The sequence below is a fragment of the Falco cherrug genome, chromosome 4 (assembly GCF_023634085.1).
Source record: "Falco cherrug isolate bFalChe1 chromosome 4, bFalChe1.pri, whole genome shotgun sequence".
Lineage (NCBI taxonomy): Eukaryota > Metazoa > Chordata > Aves > Falconiformes > Falconidae > Falco > Falco cherrug.
Window position 1 is genome coordinate 72,369,088 of NC_073700.1, and position 13,390 is coordinate 72,382,477.

The window sequence follows — 13,390 nt, forward strand, 5'->3', positions numbered from 1 at the left end:
GGGATATTTTGCTTACAGGAGTCCAATACATCTGCCACGTTCTAGTGGTCTTCCAAAACTAAAATGCCTACTGAGCTAAAGCAAAAGGAGTGGAAAATAAAATACACTCAAAGTTTTCTTTAATTTTTAAAAAAATCTTGTCCCTTAGGAAAATATCCAGATGTCCTGTAACCTCCTCAGAGCCTTTCAAATTTGGCAATTCTTTAAAAGTTCCCTTTGCCACAACTCCTGATACAGGCCCCCAAAGGAAACAATGGCAAAAGACAAGCAGCAACAAGCAGATAGAAGTTAAGCATAGAGTTTAAATCCTATTACAGTTGACACACCAGTGGCCTGTGGTCAAAACCACTACACATTCTCACAGCATTAATGAAAGTCGAGACTGTGATGAACCCCCCCTCCCCCCATAGAGGCCCAGCCTCCAGGACACTCTGGGGTCCCTCAACACTCAACCCCCTTCAGCAACAGCACATCCAAACCCTTCCCCACCAGCGCTGCAGCTCCTCAGTGCCACTCAGCTGCCAAGTGAGGCACATAACCAACGTTATAAATGTCATTTTTATGTTTATGTCATAAACCAACCCCAAAACAACACTACCTCTCAGTAAGAGAAAAATAAACAAACCAGCCATTAAGCCTGACACAGCAAAGCACAACACACAGTGTGGGTGTTAGCTTTCTACAGCACTTCCACAGTGAACACATCGTATTTTCCACTGATCAAGTGGCATGGCACCACTTTTACTATTGTTCATTCTGCTGTCCAGAAGGGATGCTGCCCCACTGGTCCTCACCCTATTAAAAAAAAAAAAAAAAAAAAAAAAAAAAGAAGTCATGAAGCACAGAAATGTAATTCCTATCTCCACTAAGGGGGCAAAATGCCTTTTGGGTCAGGCCGGAATTGCTAAATTTGGCATTTCATCCTCCAGGCCAGAGAGATCATTTATAGTGCTAGTCACGTTGGCCACAGTCCCAACACACATCCAAAAAATCATAATCACGCAATTTACTTTAATTTTATTGACAAATCACATAAATCAAACTCAACATTATGTTTATTTTCCCAGTGGGACGGACATGGTCATGTAAATTTTCTGTGGAAAGATGAATTCAGGAGCTTCTTCACCACTCGAATATGGAAAAAAAAATAATATCAAAGTCAGACATCGTGGCAATGCAGGAAAAGGGGGAACATACGATTATGATTAATTCATTTTATAAACTACTGAATATTCTTATGCAAGCTAAGATTGTATTCAACCACTTTAAGATAAAAAAAAAATCAAATATATAAAAACTGTGATGAAACTACAGTGGAAATACCTTGACTATCCAAGGAAAACTAGGCCAAGTGGACGTGCATTGCCCATTCATGCCAGCTTAGGAAACTACATTGCATCCCTGGTTTACAGAAACATTTGGGGTTGCTCTGGAGAACAGTATAGATCTTCTCCTGAGAGCTTCTGAAATTCAGCCTTTCTGTGATGCTGCAGGTCTCCATCTCCTTCTACTGCAACGTGGAAGAGCTGCAGTAATATGTGTATGTAATATATGCTACTGTAGCCCCCAGTTCCTCATCCTTCATGGCAAACTGTTTAATAAAAAGTGTGATAAGTCATGTTAATAATTACCCCATCTATTTGTTATTTTTTCCTTTTCTTTTCCTCTTTACTTGGCAGGTTTACAAACCCAGTTTGCCAGAAAAATAACTTCCTGTTTTAATAATGTGCTTGACAAATATTTACCAACTATCTTACTACTTACTATATTAGAATAGCTTCTATGAGGTATTCTTATAATATGAAACCATGCTTTTCACACTGCTAGAGGTCATGTGTGATCACATTTGAGCTCCATTTTCTTCAAGACCATACATGACTTATCTTCAAAAGATTGGGTCCTTCAAGTAAGATGGCATTTTATTATGTTCCTTTACCTGCAGGTAGAAGCTCCTTAGTTAAAGCATGTGGTGCCCTCTAGGTCTTGTTTTTCTTGTTAGTTTTCTGTACCCATGCTTAACTTTGGTCACTACAGTTGGAGCTTAAGTACATATTTCGACTGCAGTGTTACATTCATAGTTAAAAACCTGTGTTGTGTTTGGTCTGTTACTGTAATAAATTTTCACTGGGTTAATATAGCTGTCATTTCACTTGCAAATTCAGACATAGACTTCATATTATATCTCCTCATAAAAAATAAAACTGATCCTCTGAGTAGTATGAGTTTCTCTGTAATGGGATAATCCACTTATGAACTGGATATCATGAAGACAGATAACTTTCCAAATTACTGAAAATTCTCAAATAATTCTCATCTTAGATTAAAAAAGTTCCTTCAAGAAGAGACTTTTTATGTTCTTATGTATTAAATGAAGGCATGGAGCAGTAAGCAAACATACAAGATTTTACAAGGCATAAAGAAACACATGTGACTGCACATGAGAGTACATATATATATATATACACACACACATACATACTCTCGTCATTTGTAATACTGAATTCTTCTCCCAGATACATTTTTCATCTCTTCATTCAATGCTGAAGAGAATTTTAAATCCAAAAAGGAGAATCTTTATGTCTTCATTCAATTTATACTTTGGGTATGGAAAACTGAGGCCTCACTGTGCCAGTAAGAGGAACAATTCATTTCAATATTCAGAATTTATACAGGTATATTCCTAACTACGTATCTTCTAATCTTTTGACATAGTAAGAACAACATCATGTATCCTTCTAGGACATGATTTGAGATGGTATAATTACGTCCCTGTGATGTGCTACTACTTCTTGAGTGCTAGGAAATAAGGTAAAGGAAAAAAAATGTTGAATTTTTTTCAACCTTTTATGGAAAGGTTATTTCCACAAAATTTTTATTTCACTTCAAATCCTTAAGACTGAATCAGAACAAGGCAAAATGTTAAATATTCAAGTTTAGTATGAAGTGAAACTGCTGACATTGGCAAGTTATAACACATCAATAGGGAATACAGATTGTCCTGTTTCATCATAAACTGACCAACCTGAAATACAAGCCACATGATTAAAAAAAAAAAAAAAAAAATAATCAAAAGCACTCCCACAAATGCACCATCAGTAGAGACCTCAGTTTGGCAGAGTGGCCACAGCTGGTGAATGTGAAAATTTCTTATTAAGTTTTCTCCAGATGTCTAAGCAACGTCATTATTTTGAATTATGCTGAAGAAAGCACAAAATGCTGCTCTGAGAATGCTATAGTGTGTCTGTCATACTGATGTTAAAGTTAACTATTTCAGGGTATTACTAATATAATTAATTCAAATTAATTGTATGAAATGTGTATTTGGCATATATGAAAAACTGAAGAAACACATTTTAACAAAGGAAAAAGGAAAGAGACTACGTATTCCTTAAGGGGATATCAAGCAGGAATTATTGACTGCTTGTGTAAGGGCCATGAACACTTCACAGTCTGGCAACTGCCAAGGCTAGTTCTGATGTCCTCTCCGGTCCTTGGCATGGGTCCTGCAGTGCTTGGTCATTTGCCCATTACACACATATTTGTACTTAAATGCTGTAAAACTTAGCTCTCCCATAATTACTATACAAGGAGGGCTACCAGCTCCTACAGCAGTCACTGAAATCCTCTGCTACGTTTGCATTTAAAAAATAAAAACAACGTAGATTAGAATTTTTTGTTGTTGTTTAGAGCTAACTGGGCATTGATATGGCATCTACAACCATGGGGGACTTTCAAATAACAGGAGTGAAATTTTAGAACAGCTGGGAGATTTAGGGTGGCAATGTGATTAAAAAGTAGATTATATAGGAAACCAGTCTTCTCTTTACCCTGAACATGACTTCGGCAAGCTTGATTGCAGCACCCAGCTTGACACTAACAGGTTTCCAAGGTGCTAATCCAATCGACAGCTGGATGAACGCAGAGGTTTTTAAAACCACCCTTAGGTTTGCAGAAGCCAAGATTTTGGCATTCACGAACCTGGTAAACAGTTGTACCAGGTACTTTATCAGGGAAGAACAAAACAACAAAACCCAAAATACCTACCACCACCACCACCCCACCACCATCCCCCAGTTCCTGATACTAGCCTAAATGTTTGCTTTCCTGTTGTTTTGCTACAAAAACGTGGCATAAGCAGGTATTTTTAGAGGAACCATAGTCTCTTTTCATGGGGACTCTTCAGAAAAACTTTGACAATATGCGCATTGCTTCCAAAAGGGCAGCTGAGCTGCAGAGCTCAGTCTAGTTACCAAACAAACAAACAAACAGGCAGACCCTCCAGAGTCAGAGCTAAGCTTTCGCCAAATCTGTAGGATGCTCTGGTGTGTTACCATTTACCATTTTTTTGCAAAAACCAAGAGGGAAAACTACTTGAGACTACTATTGTATTAGGCACTGTACAGCCACAAAGTGAATGACGGACCCCCCCTTAAAAGAACTTGCAGTCCAAAGGCTGAGAAAATAAGAGCAGAAAAAAAACCAGGAGCAAGAAAGGGATCAAGGTAGCAATGCAATAGAAAATAAAGCATTTTTAAATATTCGGTATCAGCATTATGACTCATCCCTTGCATAATCATGGTGGGTTGTTGTTTTAAGTAAGTTTTCTATATGTATTATGGCAGAGATTAGTTCTGTGAAAGCCTCTGAAGGAGGATAATCTGGTATCTGTATACTCGAGCAAAGAGAGAAAGCCCTTTTGAGGAAGAGGGCAATAACAGGAATATAAGGAGGTCTCATGGCTTATCAAAATATGATTTATCAGCAGTATAATCACATCATTGAGAACTTTAAAAAAAATTCCCCCACCTAAAGAAAAAAAGGGATTTGATTTTTCAAGACGATTAACTGAATCTAGAGGATGGGATTAAATTATTGACAATTTTGAGCTGTAAGGAAAAGTCAGAGCAACAACAGAGCTAAGATGTTGCCAGTGGAACAACTCAGAAACAGGTGTCAAAGGAAGAAAAATACACCAAGGAAATGATTGCAAGCTACATGAACCTGAATCATCTCACTCTATCTCAGACTGTCAGCACACACATGGGTATTAACACAACTTGGCTGACTCATGGTAACTTTTTAAAGCTCTGATGACTTGATAGTATGTCTAAGCCCTTAGGCAAAGGTAAACCAGGATTATTAGTAACAAGATGACCTATGGTGGTGTTTACTGAGACAAAAGTGGGTAGAAAATTGAAAGTTTTCAGAGAAAATGAGAATATCATTTTTGACTGTATTAATCAACTGCAGCTATCACAAAGGCAGGATTTTAAATCGCAGAAAGACAACTCAGGAAAAAAAGGATTTAGAATATAAAATGCTATGTGTCGATACACGACCACAGAAAGAGACAAAAGACTGGGTCAGCCACAAAATTACAAGGGCTCAATCAAGAAGAGGAAAAATAGAGAACACATCTGGGATGAAAACAAGGAAATAGAAAGACAACTAGAAAAGGAAAGAATGCAAAGCAAAGCATGGCAACCATCATCTCAATTCGTCTCAGCTCAGTGAAAAGTGCCAATTTAGTTTCTCTGTTCCAGATCTTCAGTATATTTTTATCTGGGATTTTGGTTCAAGTCATTAAGATTTTCTGCATACTTAAAAATAACTTCCTTGAAAATTTGACATGAAATTCTGTTAGCAATGGAGAATTTTGAAGGAAAAAAAATAAATTCCTTCCTATTTTATCAAATTATCTCCATATGTACAATCCCTACCTGATTTTCAAATGTAACATTTTTAATCTACTCCAGGCAGCAAATGGAAAGTCTGGGGTTTTGTTTGCTTGTTTAACTTGTTAAAAATGTTCAGGTTAAGTACATACAGTATAGTCTTCCCTATTTTACTATTTCAAATGTAATGATTGCTTTAATACATATTTTTACTTGCTACCCTTCATTTCTATACTGTAACTATAGCATTCATTTGTTTAAATAATTATTCCATATATCTTCATGAGTTAGTTTGACAAACACGCACTCTGAAGAAACTCCTGTCATACACTAGCTGTCTACAGTATTTTTCAACCTCCGCTTAAGTTTATTTTCCAGCCCATCATCTACTACTGAAATCTTGATTTTCTAGTCATGATCTTTTGTTAACAGCAATCAGTTACTGTCATGACATAAAACACTGTGATTTGATCAATGCTTATATTAGGAGAGGTTTTCTTACCAACACCTTTGTTAAAATTACACACAGTGAAGACTAAGGAATTAATTACATTTCCCTAATCCAGGCTCACTGAAAGCTCAAGTCTGTCAAACAGCGGTTCTTTTGTGACTCAGCACTGGTATCTGTGGCAAGCGTGATCATTCTTTAAGTATCTGCAGCCTTCCTCTCTCCAATCCTGCCAGAAACACCACATGAGCAGCTTTCACACTGCATGGCACTGTTTACTTCAGGACAAAAACACTATATAAAATACAGATAACCTCATCAGGGGACTAATTGTAATGAAAAATATCAGGATACTTTCTTTATACCCATTACCTATCCTATAGGTCCAGCATAAGCCAAAGCAATTACTTGCAGGTTTCCCAAGACACTGAAGCTCCTTACACCCTTTAGATATTACAATTACTCTCACCTGATTTCAAGAATACAACAGCCCGTAATACTTTCACATTGATAAAAGGATCTCTTGAAAGGCCTTTTGACCCTCCTGTCTACCACATATTAAAATAATAATCTTGGAAAATTCTGTCTCTCCAGCACGTTTTGTTCTAAAATGAAAAGATACCAGTTAATGTATAGATCGCATGATGTCAATGGTTCACATAATTGGCTCTTTGAGATCTGATATATGCACCCACGCAGAGCAGGTGAGGTTATCAAGTATGTGGTGTGTCGTATTCATCAAAGGACACAAAGCTAAAGCAAGCACTGCATGCCTGATTCTCCCATCCCAATCCCCATGTTACTGCTTGTACAGCTCCACCAAATGTCTTTTCAAAGACGGAGTTTGTGATTCTGACTCATGAATCCTTCCTATTGAGCTTTTAGAGCACTATCCCCATCTCTTTACTAAGAAGTGAGACTGATGTCTCTGTGTTACTATCACTGTTTTCCATCTGCAAGAGAATAAAAGAATGCAAAGAGTATATACAACACTTGTTTACAAAATATGAATTAGTAAAAGGTTGTAGGAAACCATCTGATATTGTATAATCCTTAATAAAGAATAAATCTAAATATATTTTCTTACAGCTAGGACAGATCTTGTACTATAGATTTATGTTTAGCACTTCTGAGATATGATTGCTTAAATAAAGATGGGAGGGTTAAAAGAGAGGTATATGTTTTAGGCAACCTGGAAACAGAAACGTACCTGCTACTGAAGATGGTGAATTAGATGCTAACCTGAAGAGAAATAAAATATAAATGAACTGCAATAGAAAAATTAAAGGAAATCATAAAAGCAGCACATGGTGGTGTGAAATTTCCTAACTCAATGTTGGAATATTTTTTTGTGTTCTGGAACCTTCAAAGCTTAGTAGAATACAACAGCTACTTTCCAGGATAGTAAGTGAACTCGGGTTTTCCAAATTATTGCAACCGAGAAGACCAAACATTTTCTGGTTTTCAGGCATAAAAGAAACATCAGGAACAGGCTTCTTTCTGATTCAGAACAGACTGACTGGGTCAGGAGAGCACAGCGCATCATATCCCTCACCGAGCCATTTCCTCCTCTAGAGGAAGCACCAAATTTTGGATCACTGGTTGCTCTTTCATATATTGCTGCAATACTGAATATTTATCAGCAAATCAAACATGTATTTTCTGTCAATCTAAATTCTTAAAAAAGAATGGCTGAGGACTACAATACCTGCACAAGCTGTCTCCTGTGTCAGAGCTATGGCAACATACTACATCTTGTTCTCAGGACTACAAGGTACTTCAGGCAGAAAGGGGGCTCAGAAGGTCTTGAGTCCAACCTCCTGCTCAAGCTGTGAGACCAGACCCGCTTGTTTTACCCAGTTGGGTCTTAAAAACTTGCGAGGATAGAGACTGCACAGCCTCTCTGGGAAAACCCGTCCCATTGACAGACTATCCTCACAGTGAGGATGTTTTTTCTTATATCCAGTCTGAATCTCTCTTATTCCAGCTTCCAGTGTCCGTTTCTTGCCCTCCCACCATGCACCTCCAAGGAGCCTAGCTCCATGCTTTTGATAACCTCCCTACAGACGCTGGGGAGGCTTCAGTTTCCCACCAAAGCCATCTCACCTCCAAATTGAACAATCCCTGGTCCCTCAGCCCATACCTTCAGGCCAAGTGATCTAGCCCCAACCTTCTGGGGCGCCCTTCACTGAACTCTCTCCAATTTATCCACATCTGCCTTCTTTTGGGGCACCAAAACTGGTCACATTGAAGCAGATATGTTCTAACGAGTGCTGTGATCACCTCCTACTGCCTGTGCTCCTGGTTCATACAGGACTTAGGGCTTCAGGATTAAAAGAGTATGTGACTTTGGAAAGAGAATTTAATTCTCAAAAAAGAGTCAACATACCCCTTGGGCAAACCTGTATTTATAGGTGTGCTATACGATAGTCAACTTATTAAAAAATTTTAAGACATGCAATACCTCACATTGCCGTAAAGCAACATTATTAATAGGTACCACGATCAACTAACATCGTAAAACCCCTCAGCTAAAGACTCCTTCCAACACATGCCTACCAAGTTTCTGGCCACAAGAGAGCCTCCAGCACCTGCAGCGATGAAAGACCCAAGAATGGAAACTCCAGTACTGCAAGCTTTAAGGTCTCAAAATATGCTGTGCTAACTCTCACCAAAGAAATACAAATGAAACCCTGTCATCCCTGACAAGTTTTTTTTCTTCAGGAACTGCACTGGCTAAAGCCTGCTTTTTCCTCTCTGCTCCATTGTTTGGAAATTAAATTAATGCCCTCCCTAAACTCAACCAGTTACGCTCAATTAAAAGTTGTATTTTCGCCAGTTTATGAGGGAATCTGCTTCTGCTTGAGGAATTACCACCCAAACTTATCAGCTGTACCACTGCTGCCATCACCACTGGATTCCTGCTGACGGGATGGGTATACTACAAAGATGTTGCCGAGACTGCTGTTCTGCTGTGCCAGTTAGTAAGAGAAGTATTATTTGGACAAGATTCCTAAAGATAAAAGACGACGACAGTTAATAAGGAACCAGAAGAAAGTAGGTAAGTGGATGATGGGCACCTATGACAAAGCAGCAAAGAAGGATGAGGCTTTGGCAGGAGAAATATGAGAGAAAATTTCACGGATGTAGGAGATAGAACTCAGAAATGCTCATTGGTCTGCTGTCCACTAGTTCTTGCTACTCTCCAGTTCAGCAGCAGAGACCACAAAAGCAGAAAAATATTTTCTCTAGGATGAAAAATACTGTATAAAAGGATGGTCAAACAAAAAAAAAAAAATTACCTCAGTGCTGTTTGTGCTTATATGCCTGGCACTACAAGGAGAGTTACTAAGCTAATATCTGGGTTTTGTTTTTTTTTTTTAAAAAATCAATATAGATTTTTATAACATCTAACCACTTCCACCTCTGTACTGTATGCAGTTTTCCATTAGAGCCAACAGAGACCCTGCTCTACATGAAGTCAGTCCCCAATGTATTCACGAACAGATAAAGACTACAAAATGCTAGAGAAACCCAAGATGCATCATCTTTTCCAGGTCACATCTGTTGCCTATACAGTAGTCATGTAGGTTGTATACATGCTGCTACACCACAAATTCAAACACATTTGTACTCAGACCCCCCAATGACTCTCCAAAGACACAGCGCTGTCTTCCTTGGCCGGGCTGAAGTCAGAAGTCAACACTAAATTCAAGACAGGCTTTTCATGCTTTCAGAGGTCTTATTCCTACTGACTTTCACTAGTATTTCAGTTCATCTCCACTTTTGGAAAAAAAAAAAAAAAAGGAATTTAGAATCTTAATTATAACTCTTTTATTTTACATGTATCCTTAACTGATTTCAGCTAGGCTGAACCTAAAACACTTACTACAAACTTTCATTTAAGGAAACCAGAATTTCACTCTAGATTTGCACTGCTCTCCTTCCATCACATCTTCTGTAATGATTATTCTATCTATAATCAACAGTAACTCATAAAGCTAGCATCTCTTTTCCTGTTCAAAGTTTTTGAGTTTACAATGGGTAGAATAAAAATTATGGCTTATTGTTTCTCTCCTCATACAGAAGAAAAAGAAATGTTTGTTGCTGAAGTTGGCAGTAGCACAAATGTGCGCTTTTATAACCTCTCATGTTCTGTTAGTTGTCTGCAGGCATGGATCTTTTTTATTATTTGAAAAGGCAGCAGTATTTTCAAGTCCTGTTCATTTTCAAAATCATCAGCCTATGATCTTAATAGCAGCTCCTTTTTGTTTCCTCTTTGATTATGCTAAAGTAGACCTTACTTAAATTTAATAGCATTTAATTCACATCATAAAATCTACCAGAGAAGTGCAGGGATAACTGTCACAAGGCAAGCTGATCCACAAAACCTGTTGTGTAACTGGCAGGACTAATCTCTCCCACCACACTTACAAACACAGATGTCCAGGTTTATTTAAAATAGCCTTAAGCAAAACAGCACAACTTGTGGTGTTCGGATTTTTTTTCTTTTTTTTTTTTTTTTTTTTAATATATGCATTTTACTGGGAGGAATTTGATTGCAGAAAGATCTCAAATTTTATTCCTGTGCTGACAAGGCAACAAAAGTTAGAGGAAATGCTATCAGTTGGATTGTATTTGCTTCCTCAACAGAGCAAGGCCAGTCCAATCCAGACTGTTTCCCAGATGTTCTTGCCTGCAAATTCTGCTGAACCTCTGGATCCAAATTGACCAGAACATTATTTTGTACTAATAAGATAGGACTGAACAGAATTATTCATTTTTTTCCTTACACTTCTATGTTACTGGTGGGGGTTAATAACATTCACACATGCATGGGAAAATTCTTAGAAAGCAAAGCAGTTTACTAGCTGCTATCAGCAAACAGGTGTATGTGGTAATTATTAAAAACCCCCACAATTTCTTGCTAAGTTCTAGTGAAATGTCAACCAGTGAAAGCAACATTTCACATATGGTACTAGAGCCTTGTACAATAGGACTTATGATTTTACTTAGGCATCTCTGAAGGCCACCCATGTTCTTGCCAGGATGTCCATGTCACAAGTAACAGAATTACAGCAGACAATATAGATCCTTCTATCTTACAAAGACCACAGGATCATTAAAGGAAACAGAACATAACTTTCTTAAATATATGGGGTAAACCACAGTACAATACATATGAGAAATCTACTATATTCGAGCAACACTCTAAATGCCTCTGTCCTTCAGATCTCTACAGATGTATCACTATATTCATATGGAATGCAGATGAAGACAAAAAAAAAATCATAGTGAATTACAGATTAGAGGGCTAAAATTTCAGAATTATATAGGGCATGCTTCAGCAATGAAACCTAAATCATGGGCATTTGCAGGACAAAGTGAAGTCTTCTAAGACCGAGTTTTGACTTACAATGTAAAACATGGGAATATCTACTGTGGTGCCAGTAATATTTCTATATAGCCTGTATTCTCTGAACAGAATCACAGAAAAAAATAGGTTGGGGAGGGGACATCTGGAGGACAGGACACCTAGTCCAACCTCCTGCTCAATGCAGTGCCAGAATCAAAGCCCGATCAGCTCGCTCAGGACCTCGTCCAGTTGAGTTTTGAAAAACTCCGTAAGTGAAAATTTTGCAACTTTGTATACAACTTCACTTGTTAATCCCCCACACCAGAAAAACATAAGGAAATTCTAATAGTAACCTAAGATATTAAGATAATAAACTATGAAGTGATACAACATTTATGCTCAAAAATTAGCCTGCTGAGCTGCTTCCACAGGCAAATACAACTATATCAAGTTCAGCACAAAGTCCATTTCAGTAAAGCCCATTTGCGCACGTGAAAAAACCTTAATTACTTACAGTGAAGAAAAAATTAAGTTTCTCATTTACTTTCAGGCAAATACACTCTATACAGACACGCAGAGACCTTTTTCCTATCATATTGAGTTGTTCCTTGAATGAATAGCCTTTCAATACAATTATATTCTTATATTACAATACTCTAACAATAGCTATGCATGTATCAGCCTTGTTCCTATAAACTGGCCTACTACTGTTCCCTCTCCTTAAAATTCCTCTAACTGTCTACCTGCCTAAAGGTAGACTTAAGAGCTCAACTGAGTAGGGACGACTCTCATTTTGGATTTCTGCACCAACACTGCTTTGCTTGTACCAGTAAACAAATACTTTGATTTAAATTATTTCTTTTTAATAAGAAAATCTGCCAAGGTATTTGGAACAAAACACAGAAACTGTCTTAAAGTAAAAGATGTATTAAAACCAATGCTTATTAACTTCATTTGACTTGTTCATAAGATCCAACATAGCACTAAGACTATACTGCACATCATAAAATACAGTACGTTATTTGAGCATTTTAAATGCCCCAAAGTCCTATGCATCGCTAAATTAAAACATACAGACTCACACTGTGTTGTAAATGACAAATGTATAATGAAATGTGCACCAGAGAATTTCTCAGTTCTCTGTTCATTCTTTCAGTTCTCAGAGAAAAGCTTTTAAAATTGCTGATTCCTATAGTCCTGTAGTTACAGCAATTTTAACACCCAAGTTTCACTAAATTTTCTCCCTACAGAAATTTTAGACATCAATCTGGTCACTGATGGATAAAATAATAAACAAGCTTGTCATGGCTATCATTACCCATCTCTATGTAAAGAGAAGATCTGCTGAAAAAAGAATTGACTCCTACAAAAGACAAGCTATACCCAGCATCTCCTAATTCTTATTTATCAGCTAAAGTTGTTACCTGGGAAGTAATATGTAGTAAAAGTAAACAAACAGCACTCAATTTAGTCAGTCCAATTGCCCAAGAGCTTTTTTATCATTTAGAGAAGATGTCTTCATGAAGACAGATACCCACGGCTTTGTTAAAGAGGTAGATGGATATTTTTCTGTGATAGACTTCCTTATGACCAATATGGAATAAAAATAAATAATAGGTTTAGTCTCATCAGTTATTTCTGAATTGTTCATCAGATGTACTTGTTATAAGCAACTGGAAAACAAAAATGTATTCCCAAACGGGCATAAGCACACAATCTCAACTTTCAAAGGCGGGGGGGTGGGGGGTGGGGGGGGGGTGGGGGGTGGAGGGTGTTGGAGAAAAAAAGAAAAAAGGAATTGTGCCTGGAAGTGATTATCAAAGAAGTTTCAGATCATATAATCTGAAACAGGATTTTTGCCCTTTGGTTTCCCGGTGTGGAAGGCTCCTATCAAAGTTACGTTGGACTATA

The 13,390-nt window shown here is 37.6% G+C and overlaps 1 protein-coding gene across 7 annotated transcripts in view; it reads right to left on the reverse strand.

The window, feature by feature from the left end:
- Positions 1-13,390, reverse strand: part of CACNB2 (calcium voltage-gated channel auxiliary subunit beta 2) — a 255,148-nt gene that overhangs the window by 89,518 nt on the left and 152,240 nt on the right. The gene's annotated exons all lie outside the window — the stretch shown is intronic.